We start from the raw sequence: 21508 nt of genomic DNA, 5'->3' as shown, positions 1-21508 counted from the left end.
CTAGCTTAAACCAGTGTACATTTTGTCTGCTTTTCTGGGCTCAGAAGTCTGGACCGTCTGCTGACACTCTTTCCTGAGGCTGAAGGCAAGGCTCTGCCCTGGGCTGTGGTTTTGTCTGAAGTCTTGATTAGGGAAAGAGCCACACTGAACCTCTGTTTCGAGGTCTCTTTATTGAGGCTGCTGGATTGAGGGTGTCAACATGTTGCTGGCTGTTGACCAGAAGCCACCCCCTGTTCTTTGTGACATGGGCCTTTGCAACAGGGCATGTGCCTCACTAAAGCTAGAGAGAGAGAATGAGAGAGACACAGACTAGTAGCAAGACAGGAGTCGCAACATTTTGTAACCTCATCACGGTTCCCAGTATTCCTGGGATCTGCTGAGTAGCAGCAGTTACTCAAGGGAAGGAATCACACATGGCTATAGATACCCGTTGGGCATCACCAGATGGTTTAGGGCTACTGCCACACTGGTTTTCCCTCTGCACTAAGGGGGCCATGCACCGGGAAGAGGCCCAGGGAAGCTGCGGCCTCAGGGAAAGTTCCTCCAAAGGCTCGACACATGTAGGTGTGAAGATGTTCCTTGCCTGTGCTCTTGAGAAATGTAGAGGTGGCGTGACCATGGGGAGGATTAAATAAAATCTTAATAACGTGAGGTGCTAAGCACAGCCTCATGTCCAACAAGGGCTCCATAAGTTACAAGACCCCTTATCACCACAGCAGCTGCCCTTGAGAAAGGCCCTGTGCTCTTTCCAGCCCCATCTCTGGCTCCTAACACCCTCTCTGTTTCTGAGCAGCCCCACAGATGTTCCTTAGGTTCTAGCACGTGTCAGACACACCCCCGCCCCTCCCAGACATCTCTCAGGTTCTAGCATGAATCAGGCACACCCCACCCCTCCCACCAACACCCCTGGACTGCCTGGCAGATCCTCCTCACCTCCGGCATCAACTGCAGTGTTACTCACCGGGAAGTCCGCTGCAGGTGCCCTAAGTCTGGGCTTTGTGCGTCTCCTCTGCGCGTGTCTGTGGCGTTTTGTGCTGCCTTATGCTGCCGCTCCTCCTCTGCCTCTTCCCTCTTGTCTTCTCCTTCTCTCATGACTGCTGCCGCCGCTGCTGCTACTACTATTATACCTTTTATTATTATTGTTGCTGCTGCTACTACTGTTATGATTCCACTTATGAACTGCATTATCCCTGCCTATGAGAAAGCATATCTGAGGCCCCTGGGAAATTTGGGGTGAAGAGGAAAGTGGGATGGTGAAGATAGAAATGAAGGAGGCCTGCAGACAGTACCATCTAGGAAGGACGTGGAGCAATTCTAGCCACAGCCACTAGAAGGTGATGCCAACCCACCTGCTGCTGCTGCTGCTACTGGCACTACCATCACCATTATTGCTACTGTTATCATGACTGTTACTACTGCTGGTACTAATATTACTGTTGCTGCTACTACTGTTACTACTGCTGCTGCTACTATTACTGCTGCTGCTGCTGCTGCTGCTGCTAAGTCGCTTCAGTCATGTCCAACTGTGTGCGACCCCATAGATGGCAGCCCACCAGGCTCCCCTGTCCCTGGGATTCTCCAGGCAAGAACACTGGAGTGGGTTGCCATTTCCTTCTCCAATGCATGAAAGTAAAAAGTGAAAGTGAAGTTGATCAGTTGTGTCTGACTCTTAGCGATCCCATGGACTGCAGCCTACCAGGGTCCTCCGTCCATGGGATTTTCCAGGTGAGAGTACTGGAGTGGGGTGCCATCGCCTTCTCCATTTTTGCTACTGCACCACTATTACTACGTTCACGAGAAGTCTTATAATTATCCAAGTTTCTCTGAATTAAAGTTTTTGGGAACTGAAGCTATTTCTGAAGCTACTATTTCTTGATAGTTACCCTTTAGACTCTTAAAGTCAGTCATTTGATCTTAGACTGCTCGCCTTGGCATCACTGAAGTAAAACATTGTCAGATGCTCCTTGGGAAAGGCAATATTTTTATTCTTTGCAGGAATGGTGGTATTAGTTGCTAAGTCATGTCCGACTCTTGTGAATCCATGGACTGTAGCCTGCTAGGCTCCTCTGTCCATGGGATACTCCATGCAAGAATACTGGAGTGGGTTGCCATTTGCAGGAATAGTGACTTTTAAAGGCTCCTCTCAGCCAGAACTTCCTACCTAGGTGCCCTCATCTGGCTCCGCTCTGCCAAGGGTTCTGCCAGTGTCTCCTGTCAGAGACACCCCCAGGCTCAGGATCTACAGGTTAGCCTGTTGGTGGGAAGTCCTTTGCTGGGTGCTTTGCCCTTTTTAAAATAATGAAATTCAAAATGTCGGCGAAAAAGAGAGAGAGTCACTGGTTAATTTTTCTTCTTCTCTAACATACTGATGCATATTATCAGAACCTAAAAGTTTGTCTTTTCTGCATTTATTATTTTTTAAAAATAAAAAACATATGTATTCTATTATGTATTAGTTTTTTAATGGAGCTTCTGCCTTTTACTGGGCCTGGTTCCTTTTCCAATGATGGATACTAGCCTTTTGATCTCGTGGGCAGTCAGGACTCTGGGAGGGAAAGGTGGGGCTGAACCCTCTTGTCAATGGTGACCTGGATCCAGTGCTTTCTGGAGGCTGTCCTGATCTCTCGCTTCCTCGCGATTTCAAATTCCACCTTGGATTTAACATTGTAAATAGAAGTGGGAGAACTTAAGCTCTCTCCTAATGCTACGTTGTCAGTAAAATGATAGACTAAACCCAACATAAAGACTCAAAGGTCCTGAATGTTTGTCTGTGATTTGTAAGTTACTGTATTATTTAGTATGCTATTTAATGAAACTGTCTTTGTCATGTTGATGCTACATACCATAATTTCAGCACATGCCATTCTGTATTGACTTCGTTTTCACAAAGCAAGTTAATTTTGATTAATTGTAAACTTAGTTTTGGGTTTCGCAAATGGCGCTAGTGGTAAAGAACTCACCTGCCAATGCAGGAGAGGTAGAGACGTTTATTCAATCCCTCGGTCAGGAACATCCCCTGGAGAAGGGCTTGGCAACTCACTCCAGTATTCTTGCCTGGAGAATCCCATGGACAGAACATGCTGGTGGACTACAGTCCATGGGGTTGAAAAAAGTCCAACACACTTGCAACAGAGTTCTTACCACTCCTGTCCTCCTTTGATTCCATTTGATGTGTTGCCCATTTACATCTAATGTGATCATTGCTATGGTTTAATTTAGGTTTATCATATTACTATATTTTTTTTTTCAGAATGAGATGTCATCTGATTTTTCTTCCTCATCTATTTTTCTTTCTGACCATATTTTGGGTTTATCAAATATGTTTTGTGCACCACTTTAAATTTATTTGAATTATCTATTTCAGAAAAGCATTTTAAGAGTTTGCTTTATTGTGGTGGTTGCAGTTGTGGTGGTGGTGGTGGTTTGGCCGCTAAGTCGTGTCTGACTCTTGAGACCCCGGTGGACTGTAGCCTGCTAGGCTCCTCTGTCCATGGGATTCTCCAGGCAAGAATACTGGAGTGGGTTGCCATTTCCTTCTCCGGGGGATCTTCCCGACCCAGGAATCGAGCCCAGGTCTCCTGCATTGTAGGCAGATTCTTTACCAACTGACCTACAAGGGAAGCCCATTTTATTTATTGGATTATAATATATATCTTTTATCAATGTCTACTTCACTTCAGTTGCTCAGTCATATCCGACTCTTTGTAACCCCATGGACTGAAGCACTCCAGGCTTCTCTGTCCATCACCAACTCTTGGAGCTTGCTCAAACTCATGTCCATGGAGTCAGTGATGCCATCCAACCATCTCATCCTCTGTCATCCCCTTCTCCTCTTTCCTTCAATCTGTCCCATCATCATGGTCTTTGGCAATGAGTCAGTTCTTCACATGAGATGGCCACAGTATTGGAGCTTCAGCTTCAGCATCAGTCCCTCCAATGAATAATCAGGACTGATTTCCTTTAGGATTGACTGGTTTGATCTCCCTGTAATCCAAGGGACTCTCAAGAGTCTTCCCCAACACTATAGTTCAAAAGCATCAGTTCTTCAGTGCTCAGCTTTCTTTATGGTCCAACTCTTACATCCATACATGACTACAGGAAAAACCATAGGTTTGACTAGATGAACTTTGTTGGCAAAGTAATGTCTCTGCTTTTTAATATACTGTCTAGGTTGGTCATAGCTTTTCTTCCAAGGAGCAAGTGTCTTTTTAATTTCAAGGCTGTAGTCACCATCTGCAGTGACTTTGGAGCCCAAGGAAATAAAGTCTGTCACTGTTTCCATTGTTTTCCCATCTATTTGCCATGAAGTGATCGGGCCTGATTCCATGATCTTTGTTTTCTGAATGTTGAGCTTTAAGCCAACTTTTTCACTCTCCTCTTTCACTTTCATCAAGAGGCTCTTCAGTTCCTCTTCACTTTCTGCCATAAGGGTGGTGTCATCTGGATATCTGAGGTTATTGATATTTCTCCCAGTGATCTTGATTCTACCTTGTGCTTCATCCAGCCTGGCATTTCATATGATGCACACTACATATAAATGAAATAAGCATGTCTATTAGAATTAATATTAGTAGAATAACAATGTCTACTTAAAATTAATGTTAAATTACTTTATTTAAATATAGAAAACTTGCCCATTTTTGTTAACTGTCTATCTAAGCATTTTCTTATTTTAGGTCTACAGTAAATGAATTTTTAAAATTTTATTTCCTTTTTTGTTGTTAGAATGAGAAATAACATTTTTTCAAATAGTGACCACATATCTGTGATCTTAATCATTTTTGTAGTTGCTTTGAAAATTCTTTTTCTACATAGGCAATCAGAGCAGCTGTGAAAAAGGCTCTTTGACTTTTCTCTTTCCATGCGCTATTTATTCTTCTTGCCTTATGTCATTGAGATCCCCAGGACACCTTTGTATTTATGTTATTAATACACAGTATATGTAAAAACATTATTACTGTCAATGAACTCTCTTAATTTTTGCTCTAAAGAGTAATATGTCTTTTAAATGAATTATGAGAAAAAGAAAACCTATTTACAATCTTTTATATTTACTGAAATATCTGCTGGATCCAGGCTCTTTCTTGCTTTGCGTGGATCCATGTACCATCCATCTGGTGTTATTTCTTTCAGGTCTGAAGAACTTCCCTTTAGTACATTTTATAGCTCACGTCTGTTGGAGAAAAATTTCAGTTTTCATTTTTATTTGATATGTTTCCTTCTTTAAATGATCATTTTCAAGGATATTTTCCACTGGGTGTAGATTACTATTTTTTATTTTTAGCACTTACAAAATATAGTACCATTGTCTTCTGGCTTCTATCATTTCTAATGAGAAAGTCATCATTTCTGTCATTTTCCCCACTGTGTATAATGTATTACTTATCTTTAGGTGAAAAACCTAGATTTTCTCTTTAACTTTGGATTCTAACAAATTTACAGTTTAGCAAGATTCATGATGGGCATAAGTGTAGTTTTCTTCTTTATTTTGCTCAGATTTTATTGAGTTTTTTGAATTATTAGATTATGTATATCAGGATATATAAAAAATTTTAGCCCTTATTTCTTTAAATATTTCATTTTCTGTCCTATTCTCCTTTTTCTCATTCTTGGACTGAACTTACATGTATGTTAGACTTTTTGGTCTTTGCCCACAGTTTATTAAGACTACACTTATTTTTTTTTTTTTTTCTATTTCTGAGATGTTATTTTTAATATGAATTTTCTTATTGTAAAGTAAAATAAAGTAAAATAAAAAAATAAATAAATACACATTTAATTTTAGCCCATTTCTCTTTATTCTTCAGACTGTATTATTTATTATTCCCATTGACCTTGTTTTCTCCCTATTGCCTCCAATTTGCTGTGAAGCCCAGCTATTAACAGCTCATCTAAGATACTGTTCTTTTTACTTTTACAGTTTCTATTTGTTTTCCCCATTCATTCACTTCTATAAGTTTATTTTCCTTCACGTTTTAAAACATATTTATTATAGCTGCTGTAAAGCTATTGTCTACTCACTTCAATGTCTGGGACATCTTGGGTTTAGTCGCTATTGACGTTGTTTTTCGGCCTGATTTTGGGTCACATTTTTTGTTTCTTTCCATGACTATTGATTGTTGAAATCGTAGTCTGAAAACCCTAACACACTGTAGAGCTTCTGTATGTTTGTTTTGCTGAAACACTTTGAATTTGTTCTAGGAGGCAGGGAACTTCTCTGAACTCAAACCCTAACCTCTGTCTCTGCCACAATTGGCAGTGGCTGAAATTCACACTCAGTTCTTTCTGGGATTAGCTCCTGTGTTTTTCTGGGATCCCCTGGAAATCTCCCTGCACATGTATATTTAGCAGTCCACCGGTGATTTGGGCAGAGCTTATGGCAGATTTTGGTGTTCACTTACATGGCTCCCTCTCTTCCAGGATCTCACCCTCACTTTCCAGATGTTCCACCCTGAGCCATAAGGGGATTGGGGGATACTCTTCAACAAAAAGGTGCAAATTCATAAATCTCACCACTGCTTTCTTATGTTTTAAATGTAGAGTCTTCATGTTTACTGATTGCTTTTGAAATATTTTGTCTAGGTGCTATAATCATTTTCTGGGAAATGGTCCAACCAGCCTACTCACCGGAAGCTCCCTCTTCCTGCTCCTGGAAGCTGGACCCTCCTTCTAAGATTGATGATTAAGTTCTTTGTAACACACAATTCCCATGATCCTGGCCTACACATACAATTATCATCATCATCAAATCAACAGCAGCATCGTTTACCGTTTAATTAAAATCAGTGTGTGACAACTCTAGTGTACAAATGAGGTGCTGATAGTATCACTTATTGACCTACTTGAGGACAGCTAAGGAATGCCCTCCAAAGACGTTCAGGTCCAGATCCCAGAACCTGAGAGTATGACCCACACAGTAAAAGGGCCATCCCAGCTGCAGGTAAGGATGTTGAGATGGGGAGGTTCTGTTGGAGTTTTCAGGTGGTCTGGATGCAGTCCAAGGGTCCTCACACACAGGAGGCCAGAGGGTCAGAGTGGAAAGAAGGCCACTCAAAGATATTCTTCCTGACTTTGAAGATGGAGGAAGGGGCCATGAGCCATGGGACGCAGGCAGCTCCTTGACGCTGGAAAAGGCAAGGAAACAGATTCCTCCTGGGGCCTGCAGAAAGAATGTAGCCTTGCTGATGCCTTGACTGTAGCCCCATGAGACACAGTTTGGACTTCTGTTCTCTCAAATCTGTGTTGCTTGAACCCACTAAGCTTGTGGTAATTTGACATGGCAGATACAGCAAAGTAATACATAATTCACCAAAATGATTTTATCCATGGTATTCGCACCTTGGATCTAGGTAATGTTGGTGACTGGATCTGGCCAGTGGGATATGGGAGGAACTAAGATGTCAGTTCCAGGCCACGGTGAGGGTCTGCATCTTCACCATTTGTGAGTCAGAAACCAGATCCAAGAAACTGGAGAGAAGACAGTTATTCTACCAACTGCTGCTGCTGCTGCTGCTAAGTTGCTTCAGTCGTGTCCAACTCTGTGCGACCCCATAGACGGCAGCCCACCAGGCTTCCCCGTCCCTGGGATTCTCCAGGAAAGAACACTGGAGTGGGTTGCCATTTCCTTCTCCAATGCATGAAAGTGAAAAGTGAAAGTGAAGTCGCTCAGTCGTGTCCGACTCTTAGCGACCCCATGGACTGCAGCCTACCAGGCTCCTCCGTCCATGGGATTTTCCAGGCAAGAGTACTGGAAAATCCCATGGAAGGAGGAGCCTGGTAGGCTGCAGTCCATGGGGTCGCTAAGAGTCGGACACGACTGAGCGACTTCACTTAGTCACTTAAAAATTCTAATGCTGGCTTTATTACAGATAGTTCATAAGATAAACAGAAACTCAGGAGAAACAGTCTGAGCTGTTAAAGGCGGGAGGGGGCCTGGGTCCCAGCCTTCCTCCCGGGAGCAAAGCCTGCCAGAAGCATCTACACTGGACTCCCCAAAGCAGGACTGGAACCGCTGAGTGGTGCCTTGGGGAGTGGGGGGTGGTGATCCAAGGAATTCTGGTTCTTCATGTCTCAGTGCAGGCAGAATCCAGTTCAGTTCGGTCGCTCAGTCGTGTCCAACTCTTTGCCACCCCATGGACTGCAGCATGCCAGGCTTGCCTGTCCATCACCAACTCCTGGAGCTTATTCAAACTCATGTCCATCAAGTTGGTGATGCCATCCAACCATCTCATCCTCTGTCGTCCCCTTCTCCTTCCGCCTTCAATCTTTCCCAACATCAGGGTCATTTCCAATGAGTCAGCTCTTCACATCAGGTGGCCAAAGTATTGGAGCTTCAGCTTCAACATCAGTCCTTTCAGTGAATATTCAGGACTGATTTCCTTTAGGATTGACTGGTTGGATCTCCTTGCAGTCCAAGGGACTCTCAAGAGTCTTCTCCAACACCACAGTTCAAAAGCATCAATTCTTCAGTGCTCAGACAGAATTCAGGGAGAGGTGACGTAATAGATAAGAAGTGATTTATTAGAATAGGATGCTTGTGAGGATTATAGATAGGAGAGTGAGACAGCGCCACACCCTGAGAACTTATTGGTCTACAGTTTTATAATCAAAGGAAAAGTGGGGAGAGGGATAAGACCACCTTCTTCCTCATCCTTGAATAGATATCAGGCTTCCATCAGCAGCTCCTCTCTGCTTTGATCAAGGGAGTTTTCTTATTCCTCTGTGGTCAAATCTGGACTGTCATGGTGCAATTTAAATTAGCCAAGAGTGGTAACATATCCTGAAAATGGTAAATAAAAACATGGATTTTAGTATAATGTCACCTTTCCCTTATATTTTTGCTTTCAGTGTGTGCAGAGGAGTGTGTCCTAGGGATCATTAACTTGCTGAGCCCACTGTAAGGCAGGATGTGGCTCTCAAGCCACTACTGGTTTATTGTCTGGGGGCATGTCTCAGGCTTCTGCTACATGGTTTTGTGGTTAAGCAAACCTGCTTTCATGGGTGATCATTAACTAACGGGGGTCTCTCAGACTTTTTTTTTTTTAACTTAAATCCTAGTGGGATTAACTATTTAATTACTTCCTTTGTCCCTCTGCTTCCCTGGTAGCTGGGTTGGTAAAAAAAAATCCGCCTGCAATGCAGGAGACCCTGGTTAGATTCCTGAGTTGGGAAGATCCCCTGGAGAAGGGAAAGGTTACCCACTCCAGTATTCTGGCCTGGAGACTTCCATGGACTAGCCCATGGGGTCACCAAGAGTAGGACACAGCTGAGCGACTTTCACTTCACTTCTGCTTTGTCCTTTTACTGTCCTTATTATGAAGAAACCTTCATCTTGTTATGCCATTGATACTTGGGGACCGTTAAAGCAGCTGACGTATTTTCCTATAGATCACACAGTCATCAGATTAGGTAAGAAAGGCTGGTGTTGGAGAATCCTAATAGTAGCTTGGCTATGAACTGTGGAGGGTCCCCCACAGGCTGGGCACTCAACATCCATTCTTCATGTTCCTGTATCATCCTTACAGGATACGTACTTTGTCAGGAGCCCAGGGCTCAAAGAAGGTAATGAATTCACCCAACACTGACAACCAGAAGCTGATGGAATCGAGCTCTGAAGACAGACCGAATGTCATGATCTTTCACTGCAACACTCTGCAGTGAAGCTCCAGAACCAGGGACTGCTACAATAATTCAGTCTGGAGGGAGACAGAAAGTAAGTAGCAGCAAAGCTGGTTTCTTGAGGTTTTTTTTTTTTTTTTTTTTTTTAATCATGTGCACTGCCACCGTTCTTAGTGGTGGCCATGTGACAATATCTGGAGACACTTCCGGTTGTTGTCATTAAAGAGGCAACATTGGATCTGGTGGGAGGGGGCCAGAGATGCTGCTCAACACCCTGCAGTGCACAGGATAGCCCCCTGCCACCGGCCCGAGGATGGTCCAGCCCAGAAGTCACTACTGCTGAGGTCGATAAACCCCACTACCTGATGGACATGGGATTCAGACCCAAGGCATCACCACTGCACAGTGTGTCTCTTCACAAAGGCTAATTACCATTGACCAGGGAACTTGAGGTCACTGTTAACTGACCAACTGGAACCTAGGAGACCAGGGGACTTGAGGTCACCACTAATTGACCAGCTGGGAACCTAGGAGACCAGAGAACTTGAGGTCACCATGAACTGACCAACTGGAACCTAGGACACCAGGGAACTTGAGGTCACTGCTAACTGACCAGCTGCATGTTTAGAGCTGCTCCTGCCCTCCTTCTGAACCCTGTATTCCTGGCAGCTGCTTTCAGAGGCTATCCTGCTTTCAGAGGCTATCCAACACTCTGGGACTTTCCCAGGGGGCTCAGTGGTAAAGAACCCGCCTGCTGATGCTGGAGATGTACGAGAAGTGGGTTTGGTCCCTGGGTCGTGAAAATCCCCTGGAGAAGGGAATGGCAACCCACTCCAGTACTCTTGCCTGGAGAGTCCCATGGACAGAGGAGCCTGGCAGGCTATGGTCCATGGTGTCACAGAGTCGGACAGGACTGAAGCTCACACAAACCAGTGCTCTAGAGGCCCGTTTTCTGAGCACTGGGTCTTTTTCTTACCTTCTCTCGTGCTTCACTGCAGGGTTTGACTGCCGTTGTGTCTTACTCCCATTCTGTAAAGAGTCTCTTGGCGCTTCCTTAACTGGCATTTCTGTGCTGGGGGCTTGGGAAGCCGGCCACCCGCTTTTGTGCTTCATTCACTGTGGTCCCCACCTGAGCCACGGCTAGCCACCCAACTCCCTGCTCATCAAGAAGCCATCACGATCCTCTGTGGTCAGCTTTTATTCCCATTCAGAGCCCCTGGAGTTCACAGCTCTCTGAAAAACAATTTCTAGTCTGGGAGCCCATGTATCATCTGAACCGTATCCAAGGTGTTTCAGCCCACTGGAAAAATAAATGACTTCATGGAAAAGGAGGAGAAAGGTATTCTATACAAGAGTTCTTACTCCCACCACCCTAAATGATTTCTGATTAAGAAAAAAGAAATTCCTCAAGCCTGTGGCTCCATTGTTATTTGACACAGGAAGCCTCAAAGTTAGATAACCAGGACAGTGACTCCCCGCTGGGCTTTGAGCCTGTCCACCTGTGGGTCCATTGCTGTGCTGACTCCAAGGAGGACAGCGGTGTCCAGCTTCTGGTAAACGGTGGGATTTGTGACCCTTTGTGATTTTCTTTAGAATAAATTTCTTTGTCCTTGAGATCACTATTGTTTTCTAGGAAACTGCTGTTTGTACCATGGAATACTACAGTGTCCCATTTTTACAGGTGAATGCTAATCAGTAGCAAGAATGTGTCACATTCCCACAGGTGCACTGGGGAACTTCCTTTCATTGCACCTCACTTCCCTGAGGTTACGCTCTCTTGGGTACGTTTGGAAGCCCTCTGAAGAGAGAACGGGAGGTGACGGGTTCATTTCGGGAGAGTGACCTGAGGCAAATGGAAGGTCTTGTTGAGCCCAGATGTAGTGAGAACATTTCCAGGGGCTGTGAGCTTTTTCCTTTGGGTGTAGGACCTTCACATCGCACTCACTTTCTCCCTACTCTCGGTCTCCACCCGCTTGCATATGCACCTCCAGGGTCTTAGGGCCAGACTTTGAGGATCCCTGGACTGTGGAATGCTTGCTTACCTTCATCCCTACCTGCAGGACCAGCCTGAGTCCTCCCAGCCCAGGGTTCTGCTTTGCTAGAACTCATTATCTGCTTCACGATGACCAGGGCAGCAATCTAGAGGTCAGGCCAGTTTGAGGGCAATGATGTAAGATTTACATCTAGAGTTTTCACAGATGACACCTAATCCTTTCTGGATGCATATTTATATTCATTTCCTTGCACCCCGCGTCTGGGCAGGTTCTCTAAGGGCTGTGTTTTAAGGGAGCTCAGTGTTACAGACTGCTTGTAAGATGGCAGTGGAACTAGTCTCAGTTTCCACCTGTGTTGATCTGTTTTGTCTGATGTACATTGCTAAGTCCTTGAAATGTGGGTCTGGGTCAAGTTCAGCAGACTTCTATGTGGTCCCCAGAGCAGTGCAGGCTGTGTGCCCAGCTCATCCAATTGTGGCTGTTACTGTTCAGCTGCTCAGTTGTGTCTGAATCTTTGTGACCCAAAGAACTACACACAGCACACTAGATTTCCCTGTCCTTCACTATCTCCAGGAGTTTGTTCAGACTCATGTCCATTGAATCACTGATGCCATCCAACCATCTCAATTATGATTAGATACTCGGTTAATCTCTCTGGGTCTTTCATTTCTGTTTCATTTTCTCTAAGCAATGTATTGCACTTTTGGCAAGGTGCTAAACCTCGTTTAAACAATTTAAGAAAGCTTGCAGTTATCTTTGCCATCAGTACAGGAGGTGACATCACCAAGGCACTCTGTAAACATCACCTCCACCCTCACAACATACCAGGAAGCTAATGTTACTTTTGATTGAGGGCTGTCCAAACTTGAAATGAGAAGTTGACCTTTTAACAAACTAAATGGCAAGAATGGGGGAGCTGAGGTCTGTGTAGAGTGGGGTTTTGTCGTTGATTTGTCACTAATTATATTCATTTTTTTGTGTGTCTCTACCCAGAGGTTGCTGTGATAGACACTTAAGAAAATTGAAAACAAAAATAAAATGTGCTATACCCAAGGCTTTTTTTGTTTTGATTTTTACAAAATGCACATGCGATTTAGGAGAAATTTCATCCATATGTTTTAGATTCACTTAACTGAAATCACAAAAGTTTTCTTTTTTTTTTTTTTTTGGTGAGCTCTATTCTCTATTTGATTCTCCTTAAAACCTGTCTTGAATTTATTTATAAGACTCCCCTTTCTTTCCTTTTGTAAGTACCATGTCACTATTTTCCAAAGGCAAATGAACTCCACCTAGAGAGTTGGGGGTTTTCGTGGGAATTTGAAGAGCCCTGCATTTTTACTGGGGGCTTCCCAGGTGATGCTAGTGGAAAAGAGCCTGCCTGCCAGTGCAGAAGATGGAAGAGACAGGGGTTCGATCCCTGGGTTGGGAAGATCCCCTGGAGGAGGGCATGGCAACCCACTCCAGTATTCTTGCCTGGGGAATCCCTTGGACAAAGGAGCCTGAAGGGCTACAGTCCATGGGGTCACAAAGAGTTGGACATGACCGAACAACTTAGCATGCATGTGTTTTGATTAGAAATAAATCTCACTCTATCTGATGAGCTCACTTGTGGTCAGACAGGATGCTCACCCAGCTGCACAGACACTTCGTCATCCCCAGGCTGCATGTTTGCAGAGCAGGTAAACCTGCTGCTGAGATGTACTTCATAAACTTTGTTCCAAATCCAGGTCTCAGACTGACTTATTTTCCTCCTGTAAGGAGAACTGCTTGTGCTTTCTTCTGCCTCCTTTCCTCCCCTTTTACTTGATTCCTTTTTTATTTTCCTCCCCTGCAGAAAGTCACCCTGGCAAGGATGCTTCCAGGTCCAGTGGTGGGACCTGTAAAAGCCACCAGGAGCCACAGAGGATGAGGGAGAGGAGCCATGCCCAGAGACGGCAGTGGTGCGCAGATGCGGCTGGAAGCAGGTGTGCAATGTGAACACGAGGCGTATCCAGCAGGAAGTCTGGGAGCAGAAGGCTCCTTTCACTCAACTTTTGACAATATGCCTCTTTTGTGTCTGCAAGATGCTAGCAAACACACAGCGCTTGCCTAAACAGTCATGGTTCTGCTTTCTGAACCAGAGTATAGTTCTGGGGGATGTTATGAAATTTGAGGGTGTGCTTCTAGAGGGAGGGCGGTTTCTGGGAAGGTATCCCCAGGGGATAATCTTGATTTCTGCACTTCACCTGCCACCTGAGCTCTGGGCTGGTTCAGAGTCGGTCTCTGAAACCAGCCTGTGGATAAAATCACAGCTCCCGCCCAGGTGAGGGGTGCACCCTGGGAAAGCTCCTTACTGAATGCTCCATCTCCTCACTTGTAAGATGGGATGATAACAATGGCCTCTGCCTCAGGGAACGGGTGGAAGCCTGCAGGACACAAAGGAAATGTTAGATGCACTGTTTGGTCAGAGCTCTCAGCTTTTGCTTCCTTATTTGGAGAATAAGAATACTAATGTGCATGTGTGTGCTCATTCGTGTCCGACTCTCTGCGACTCCACAGAGAGTGGCCCGCCAGGCTCCTCTGTCCATCGGATTCTCCAGGCAAGAATACTGGAGTGGGTTGCCATTTGCTTCTCCAGGGGGTCTTCCTGACCCAGGAATCGAACCTGTGTCTCTTGCATCTCCTGCATTGGCAGGCAGATTCTTTACCACTGCACCACATGGGAAGCCCCTGGATAATAACAGTTTTTACCTAATAAGATTATTATAGAGATTAAATAAGATTAAGCATAGAAAGCATGGTGTGAGGCATGTAGCAAATATAATTAATGTTGTTATCTGTCACATTTGGGCAAACACTTATGAAGAGAGCACTTACTGCTGTACTCCTTCTGTTGGCAAAAAAGTGGAAGTCTAGAGAAATTTGACCATTTTATTTCGTTGGTATTTGGAAGGTGAAATGATGTTTACAATGAATTTTTAATAACACTGGGAAAAGCTGTTGTAAAATATTAAATTTAAAGAGATAAATCTTGAGGTATCATCCAGAAAACCTGTACATAGGGGACAAAAATCTAGAAAAATACATCAATATATCTATTAGCACTTGCCTTTACATATGGCAAGCATTTTATTCCTACTATTTTTATATTTTTAAATAATTTTTATAGTGACAAAATATTACTTTTAGAAACTGGGGGTGGGTCCATGCTTTTAGAAAACATTTAAAAATATTTTTTAGGCTTGGGTTTTATAAACTATCTTCCTTCTTGATAGATCATTCAATGGCACTATGGTAATTGGAAAAACTGGGCTGTGATAAGTAATTTTATGATGACTGTGTAATATCAGCTCAAGTAGTAAATGAGAGTATTATCCACTCTTGTATCAGGCCCCAGTGTCCATGCACATCATGATGAAAATTTAATAATTTATTAAGCACAAAGCCCAGCACATACCCGCTCAATAAATATTTATTAAATAAATGAGTAATTGTGTTAAAAATGAGGTTAGTCATTGAAAGAAGGTTCAATCCCTACCATGTCATCTGAGACTGTAAGAGGAGAGATGCCGAGTCAGTTGTTTTAGCAGAAAGACCATCGACTCAGGGCCGGGCATCTGCTGAAATCGTGCGCTTGGCACCCTGCTTCCTCAGCGGGCCATGACTTGTTTGCACTGAGTGTTTTCTTGCGTCTTTTCTATCTTTGTGATTCCGAGGGAAATAAGTGATGATGATGATGAGTTGCACTGGTTTAATGGGAGCACACGGGCTTCCCAGGTGGCTCAGTGGGCAAAGAGCCCGCCTGCCAATGCAGGAAGCGCAAGAGACTCCGGTTCGATCCTTGGGTCGGGATGATCCCCTGGAGGAGGAAATGGCAACCCACTCCAGGATTCGTGCCTGAAGAATCCCACGGACAGAGGAGCCTGCGGGCTACAGCCCATGGGGTCACAAAGAGTCAGACACGACCAAGCAACTAAACAACGACACTGCGGGCACACGGGGAGTTAGTGTGGTGAGCACAAGAGTCTCCTTGTTTTCCTTTGCAGCTGGAATGAAGACCAAACCCCTCCCAAGAGCTGAAGGGCTGGCGAAGCTGAGGGTCGTTGGTCCTCCTCCCCTCCCCCTCTTCCCCTCCCCCCTCCCTTCCCCTCCCCTCCCCTCCCCCACCGCGATGCCTCCTGGGTTGAGAGCAGCTCCCGATGATCCACACCCTGTCTCCCACTGGCGGCAGCTGTCACAGCCTCTCTCTCTGCATCCTGCCTTCCCCCCACCCCAGCCTGCTCCCTCCTCTCACCTGTCAGAGCTCAGCTCAAGCGTCACCTTCTCAGGAACAGCCGAGTCTGCCCCTCGCTTCCCAGGCTGGGGTTGCTTCATTTACACACGCTCTGGGGGAACCGGGTTCCCTCTCTTTTGGAACGTTCATCTTAGTTGGTAATTATGCCTCCACCAGCACGATCTCTTGATGCCTGTCCCTGTCTCTCACTGTTGTTTGTTTCCTTCATGGGAGCAAATGTAACTGTATGCTCTTGGCGCTTTGAAAATTGAGGCGACTCACCTCCTGTTTGCTGAATCTGTGATCATTGCTAATAAATTAATTCAAGAATGAATGTGTATTTATTCATCTACAAAAGAAAAGAAGAATATGAAGTCTGTGTGATGGTTATAGCTTTCCTTACTCTGAGTTCCTACTTCATGTGACACACAGGCAGGGCAGGCTTGTTATCCATGCATCCAAGATGGAGAAAGAAGCCAGGGTCACATGCAGGGCAGTGAGTGCCTGGTTCAGGAGGCAGGTCAGTGATGGAGCTTTCCAGGGCCAGAGCTGGACCACACATTCTCTGGGTGGAGGAAATGCTCGCACTTACACTCGCTCTCCTCAGAGGGCGATGTGGGGTCAAGTCAGCCCGGCTGGCCTGGGGAGCTTGTTGGCAAGAAGTCAGGTGGCTGAGAACAGCCTGTATCCGTCTCTGCAAGTGGTTTAAGCTGTCAGCTCTCTGGCACTTTCTTACTTCTGGTGTCTTCCTTCCAGGACACGGCCCAAAGTTAACGAGGAAAGCTTGAACCTCTGATGGGGGAGACACCCTGAGACTCTTCATAGTTTGACTGCAATGCATGTAGGTGTGGGTCTTTATGTTTTTCTATTTAAACTTCAGTGAACCACTTGGGTCTGTAGATTAGTGTATTTCACCAAATTTGGGAAGGTTTTCTTCCCCTTTATCACTCTTTACTCTTTCTGAAACTCCTGTTACGTGTGCTGGTTTCCTTGATGTCTCATAAGTATCTATCTTCAATTAATGTTTCTTCTCTTTTTAAATCTTTTAATCTGTGGTTCAGTTTGGATCATTTCTATTGATTCTTGTTCACTTTCACTGATTCTTTCTTTTACCGTCTCACATCCCTTACTTGTTGAACCCACTCACTACAGTTTTCATTTCAGTTACTGTACTTTATGGCTTCAAATTTTCCACTGCTTATTTTTTGTAATTCTAGTATTTTTATTGAGATTCCCTACTCATGGGGCCATTTTCATCATATTTGTATTTAATTCTTTAACTAGAGTTTGCATAATTTGAGTATTTTCAGTTGCTCTGAAGTTTTTGTCTGCTAAATTCTGCCTCTGGGCTCCATTATAATCAATTTTTGCTAACTACTTCCTCTTCTCCCTCTGAATATGAATCACACCTCCCTGTTTTTACAAGCCTCATAATTTTTTTTTATTGAAAACTGGAAATTTTAGGCAATGGATTATTGCAACTATGAATTTCTTCCCTGAGTGTTATCATTGTTGCTTCTGCTTTTTGTTATATTTATCACTTGCCTAGACTCAGTCTCCAGTATCAGTCTTCCCTATGATGTGTAGCTGGGGAGCTCTTTGCTTATTTTGCTTTTCTTATTTTTATCTTTAGATCTGGATTCTTAGGGGTCACTCCTGCGTCTACATAGTTTATTTTTCAACTGATGATTATTTAAAGTTTGTGCTCAAACTTTTGGTGCCAATAAGTCTTCTTCCTTCTACTGGTGGATCCCCATGCAGTGCATTTAATGCTCAGGCATTAAAAGGCTGCCTGGACTTTCTCCTTCTGCATGTCCTCCCTTCTCTACCCATTGGAAGCAACATTGCAGTCACTGAATAGGCAGGAGGGGTGCGAGCAGCCCCGGAAAGGACCACTGCAGGTTCCCACTACTGGGACCAAAGTTCAATAGCTTTTCATGAGTAAACACGCCTCTGTTCATTGTTTGCTTTTGGTTACTCTTTAGAACCCTTAGGATGGTTGTTTTGTTATTTTTGTCCAGTTTAATATCTGTTTTACTGGGTGAAGAGGATTTGCTGACCTCTTCACTTGGATGAAACTTCAAGTCCACCCTCCAAATTTATCAATTTTATAAAGTATATTAGTACAAATATTATAACTCAGTCTTGTCCGACTCTTTGCAACCCTATGGACTGCAGCATGCTAGGCCTCCCTGTCCATCAGTAACTCCCAGAGCTTGTTCAAACACATGTCCACAGAGTCGGTGATGCTACCCAACCATCTCATCCTCTGTCGTCCCCTTCTCCTCTTTCCTTCAATCTTTTCCAGCATCAGGGTCTTTTCTAACGAGTCAGTTCTTTGCATCAGGTAGCCAAAGTACGCTTCAGCATCAGTCCTTCCAATGAATATTCAGGACTGATTTCCTTTAGGGTGGACTGGTTGGATCTCCTTGCAGTCCAAGGGACTCTCCAGAGTCTTCTCCAATATCAAAGCGTCAATTCTTCGGCCCTCAGCTTTCTGTATAGTCCAACTCTCACATCCATACATGACCACTGGAAAAACCATAGCACTGACTAGATGGATATTTGTTGGCAAAGTAATGACTCTGCTTTTTAATATGCTATCTAGGTTGGCCATAGCTTTCCTTCCAAGGAGCAACCATCTTTTAATTTTATGGCTGCAGTCACCATCTGCAGTAATTTTGGAGCCCCGCAAAATAAAGTCTCTCATTGTTTCTATTCTTTCCCCATCTATTTCAAGGACTCGATGGACGTGAGTCTGAGTGAACTCTGGGAGTTGGTGATGGACAGGGAGGCCTGGCGTGCTGCGATTCATGGGGTCACAAAGAGTTGGACACGACTGAGCAACTGAACTGAACTGAACTGAACTGATTTGCCATGAAATGATGGGACTGGATGCCATGATCTTCATTTTCTGAATGCTGAGTTTTAAGTCAACTTTTTCACTCTCCTCTTTCACTTTCATCAAGAGGCTCTTTAGTTCTTCTTTGCTTTTGCCATAAAGGGGTTGTCATCTGTATATCTGAGGTTATTGATATTTCTCCCGGCAATCTTGATTCCAGCTTGTGCTTCATCCAGCCCAGCATTTCTCATGATGTACTCTGCATATAAGTTAAATAAGCAGGGTGACAATATATAGCCTTTTCCTGTTTGGAACCAATCTATTGTTCCATGTCTGGTTCTAACTGTTGCTTCTTGACCTGCATATAGATTTCTCAGGAGGCAGATCAGCTGGTCTGGTATTCCCATCTCTTTTTGAATTTTCTGCAGTTTCTTGTGATCCACACAGTCAAAGGTTTTGGCATAGTCAGTAAAGAAGAAGTAGATGTTTTTCTGGAACTTTCTTGCTTTTTCGATGATCCAGCGGATGTTGGCAACTGTAGTCAGGTATAGTTAGATATTATAGTTAGCTGAATTGCAGCACGCCAGGCCTCCCTGTCCATCACCAACTCCCGGATTTCACTCAGACTCATATCCATCGACTCAGTGATGCCGTCCAGCCATCTCATCCTCTGTTGTCCCCTTCTCCTCCTGCCCCCAAACCCTCCCAGCATCAGAGTCTTTTCCAATGAGTCAACTCTTCGCATGAGGTGGCCAAAGTACTGGAGTTTCAGCTTCAGCATCATTCCCTCCAAAGAAATCCCAGGGCTGATCTCCTTCAGAATGGATTGGTTGGATCTCCTTGTAGTCCAAGGGACTCTCAAGAGTCTTCTCCAACACAGTTCAAAAGCATCAATTCTTCGCCGCTCAGCTTTCTTCACAGTCCAACTCTCACATCCATACATGACCACTGGAAAAACCATAGCCTTGACTAGACGGATCTTTGTTGGCAAAGTAATGTCTCTGCTTTTGAATATGCTATCTAGGTTGGTCATAACTTTTCTTCCAAGGAGTAAGCGTCTTTTAATTTCATGGCTGCAGTCACCAGAGTTGGACATGACTGAACTGAACTGATATATCTATATGTAATACAGATATTATAGTTAGGTAAAAGTCAAAGTGGAAAAGTTACTATGGAGAAAAGAACAATGTAAGAACATTGCAGTGCATGTATCTGTATCTTCTAATCCCCTCTGTAACTTCACTCTGTGCAGTTTTCTTTGTGCAAAGGGAACACATTACATAGATGCGTCTTTCCTCCTGGGTGCCCCGAGTCCAAGAACAGACAGGAGCTCCTTACACTCCATCAGCATCAATGAATCCTAGCTTCCCTCATCCCTGGAGAAGAAATTGCCAGGAGTTTGTGGCAACATCATCTTCACTATACTTCCTGCTCCAATCTCATTTGAATTCTGATCGCAGAGCTGAAGCCACAAATGTCTTTTCCTTCAGATTTAACCCTAATTTACACAGCTATATTGAGAAGCTTATGAGCAAATCATCTCAAAGTATTTGGAAGATGTATCAAACTGAGCATTCTGGAATACAATTTTCTCTCTCTCCCCCCGACCTCCTCTCTCAGCCGATGATAGGTGCTCATGTTACTGAACCGCAGGGAGAAGGGGGTTGAGTGGGACCACAGACACACACGCAGAAAATGAATGACATTTCACAAAAGAAATGGGCTCATTAAACATCGTCTCTACAACATTCATCTTCCACGGTCATCTAATTTTCTGATGAAAAGGGGGGTCATTGAAACTGGCCTGATCCGTCTTTTAGCTTCTTGTCAGAATCCATCTGGGGGACCCAATTTTCTGGTTCAGCAGGGACCATATGTGCATGGACAATGCCTCAGTGGCTGTGGATGAAGGACAGCCATGATGGACTCGAGGTGTCATAATGGCTTCAGTTGAAGCTGACACAGGCAGCTGGACCACTCTCCAGGCACATCAGCTCTGCCGAGTTCTGGCCAGCAGATCGCACTTGCTTCTAATTGACAGTGACTGTGTGGAGATCTCATGTTGGTGCCCTATAGGCAAAGGAAGTTTGTGCCAACTGCTGAGGTTTGTAACATCTAACCTGTGCTGGCATTCGTCCTGGGAGAAATTGTAGACCTGAATGCATGGTCTAATCAGATTAACATTGGCCCTTCCTTCCCTCCTCCCTCCCTCTCTCCTTCCTTTCTTTCCTTCCTCCCTCCCTTCCATGATTTGCTTTTTATTCTGAACAATTTGGCTTTTGAAGGTCTCAATTGCAGATTGTCTTTTGCAGGTATTTTATCCTTGCAATCGAGTGACATTTTACTCCTTTGTTGAGAAAATTTGAGGAAAAAAGCAGTTTCCTTTTGCTATACAGATCTTTGTCTGTAGCATAGTGCATTCAAAATAAAAAGTAATGAAAAAGAACAGAGCCGTGGCAAGCAGGAAGCTAGGGATTTGTCTAACTCACAATAACTTGAGCAAGTGTTGGCCAATTACTTACATGTAAGTTTCAGCTATATAAAATATTGAGCAATGGAAAAAAAAAGAGCACTGTATTTCAAACAGCTTTTATTTCATTATTTACTCCCCCCTCCCCACACACATTTGATTTTTTTTTAACTTGAAGGGAAACCATCGATTTTAGCATGTCTAATAAAGAAGGAAAGAGCCTGGAGAATGATGCTTTCATGAAGATTTAGCTAATTAAGCAGGGCAGAGACATCACAGTTGGGGGGAGAGAGAGGATTCAGTGGTTAAACTACTCATGCATTCTGAGAGCA

This window comes from Budorcas taxicolor, chromosome 11 (genome assembly GCF_023091745.1).
Source record: "Budorcas taxicolor isolate Tak-1 chromosome 11, Takin1.1, whole genome shotgun sequence".
NCBI classification, from domain to species: domain Eukaryota; kingdom Metazoa; phylum Chordata; class Mammalia; order Artiodactyla; family Bovidae; genus Budorcas; species Budorcas taxicolor.
This window is presented reverse-complemented; position numbering follows the sequence as displayed.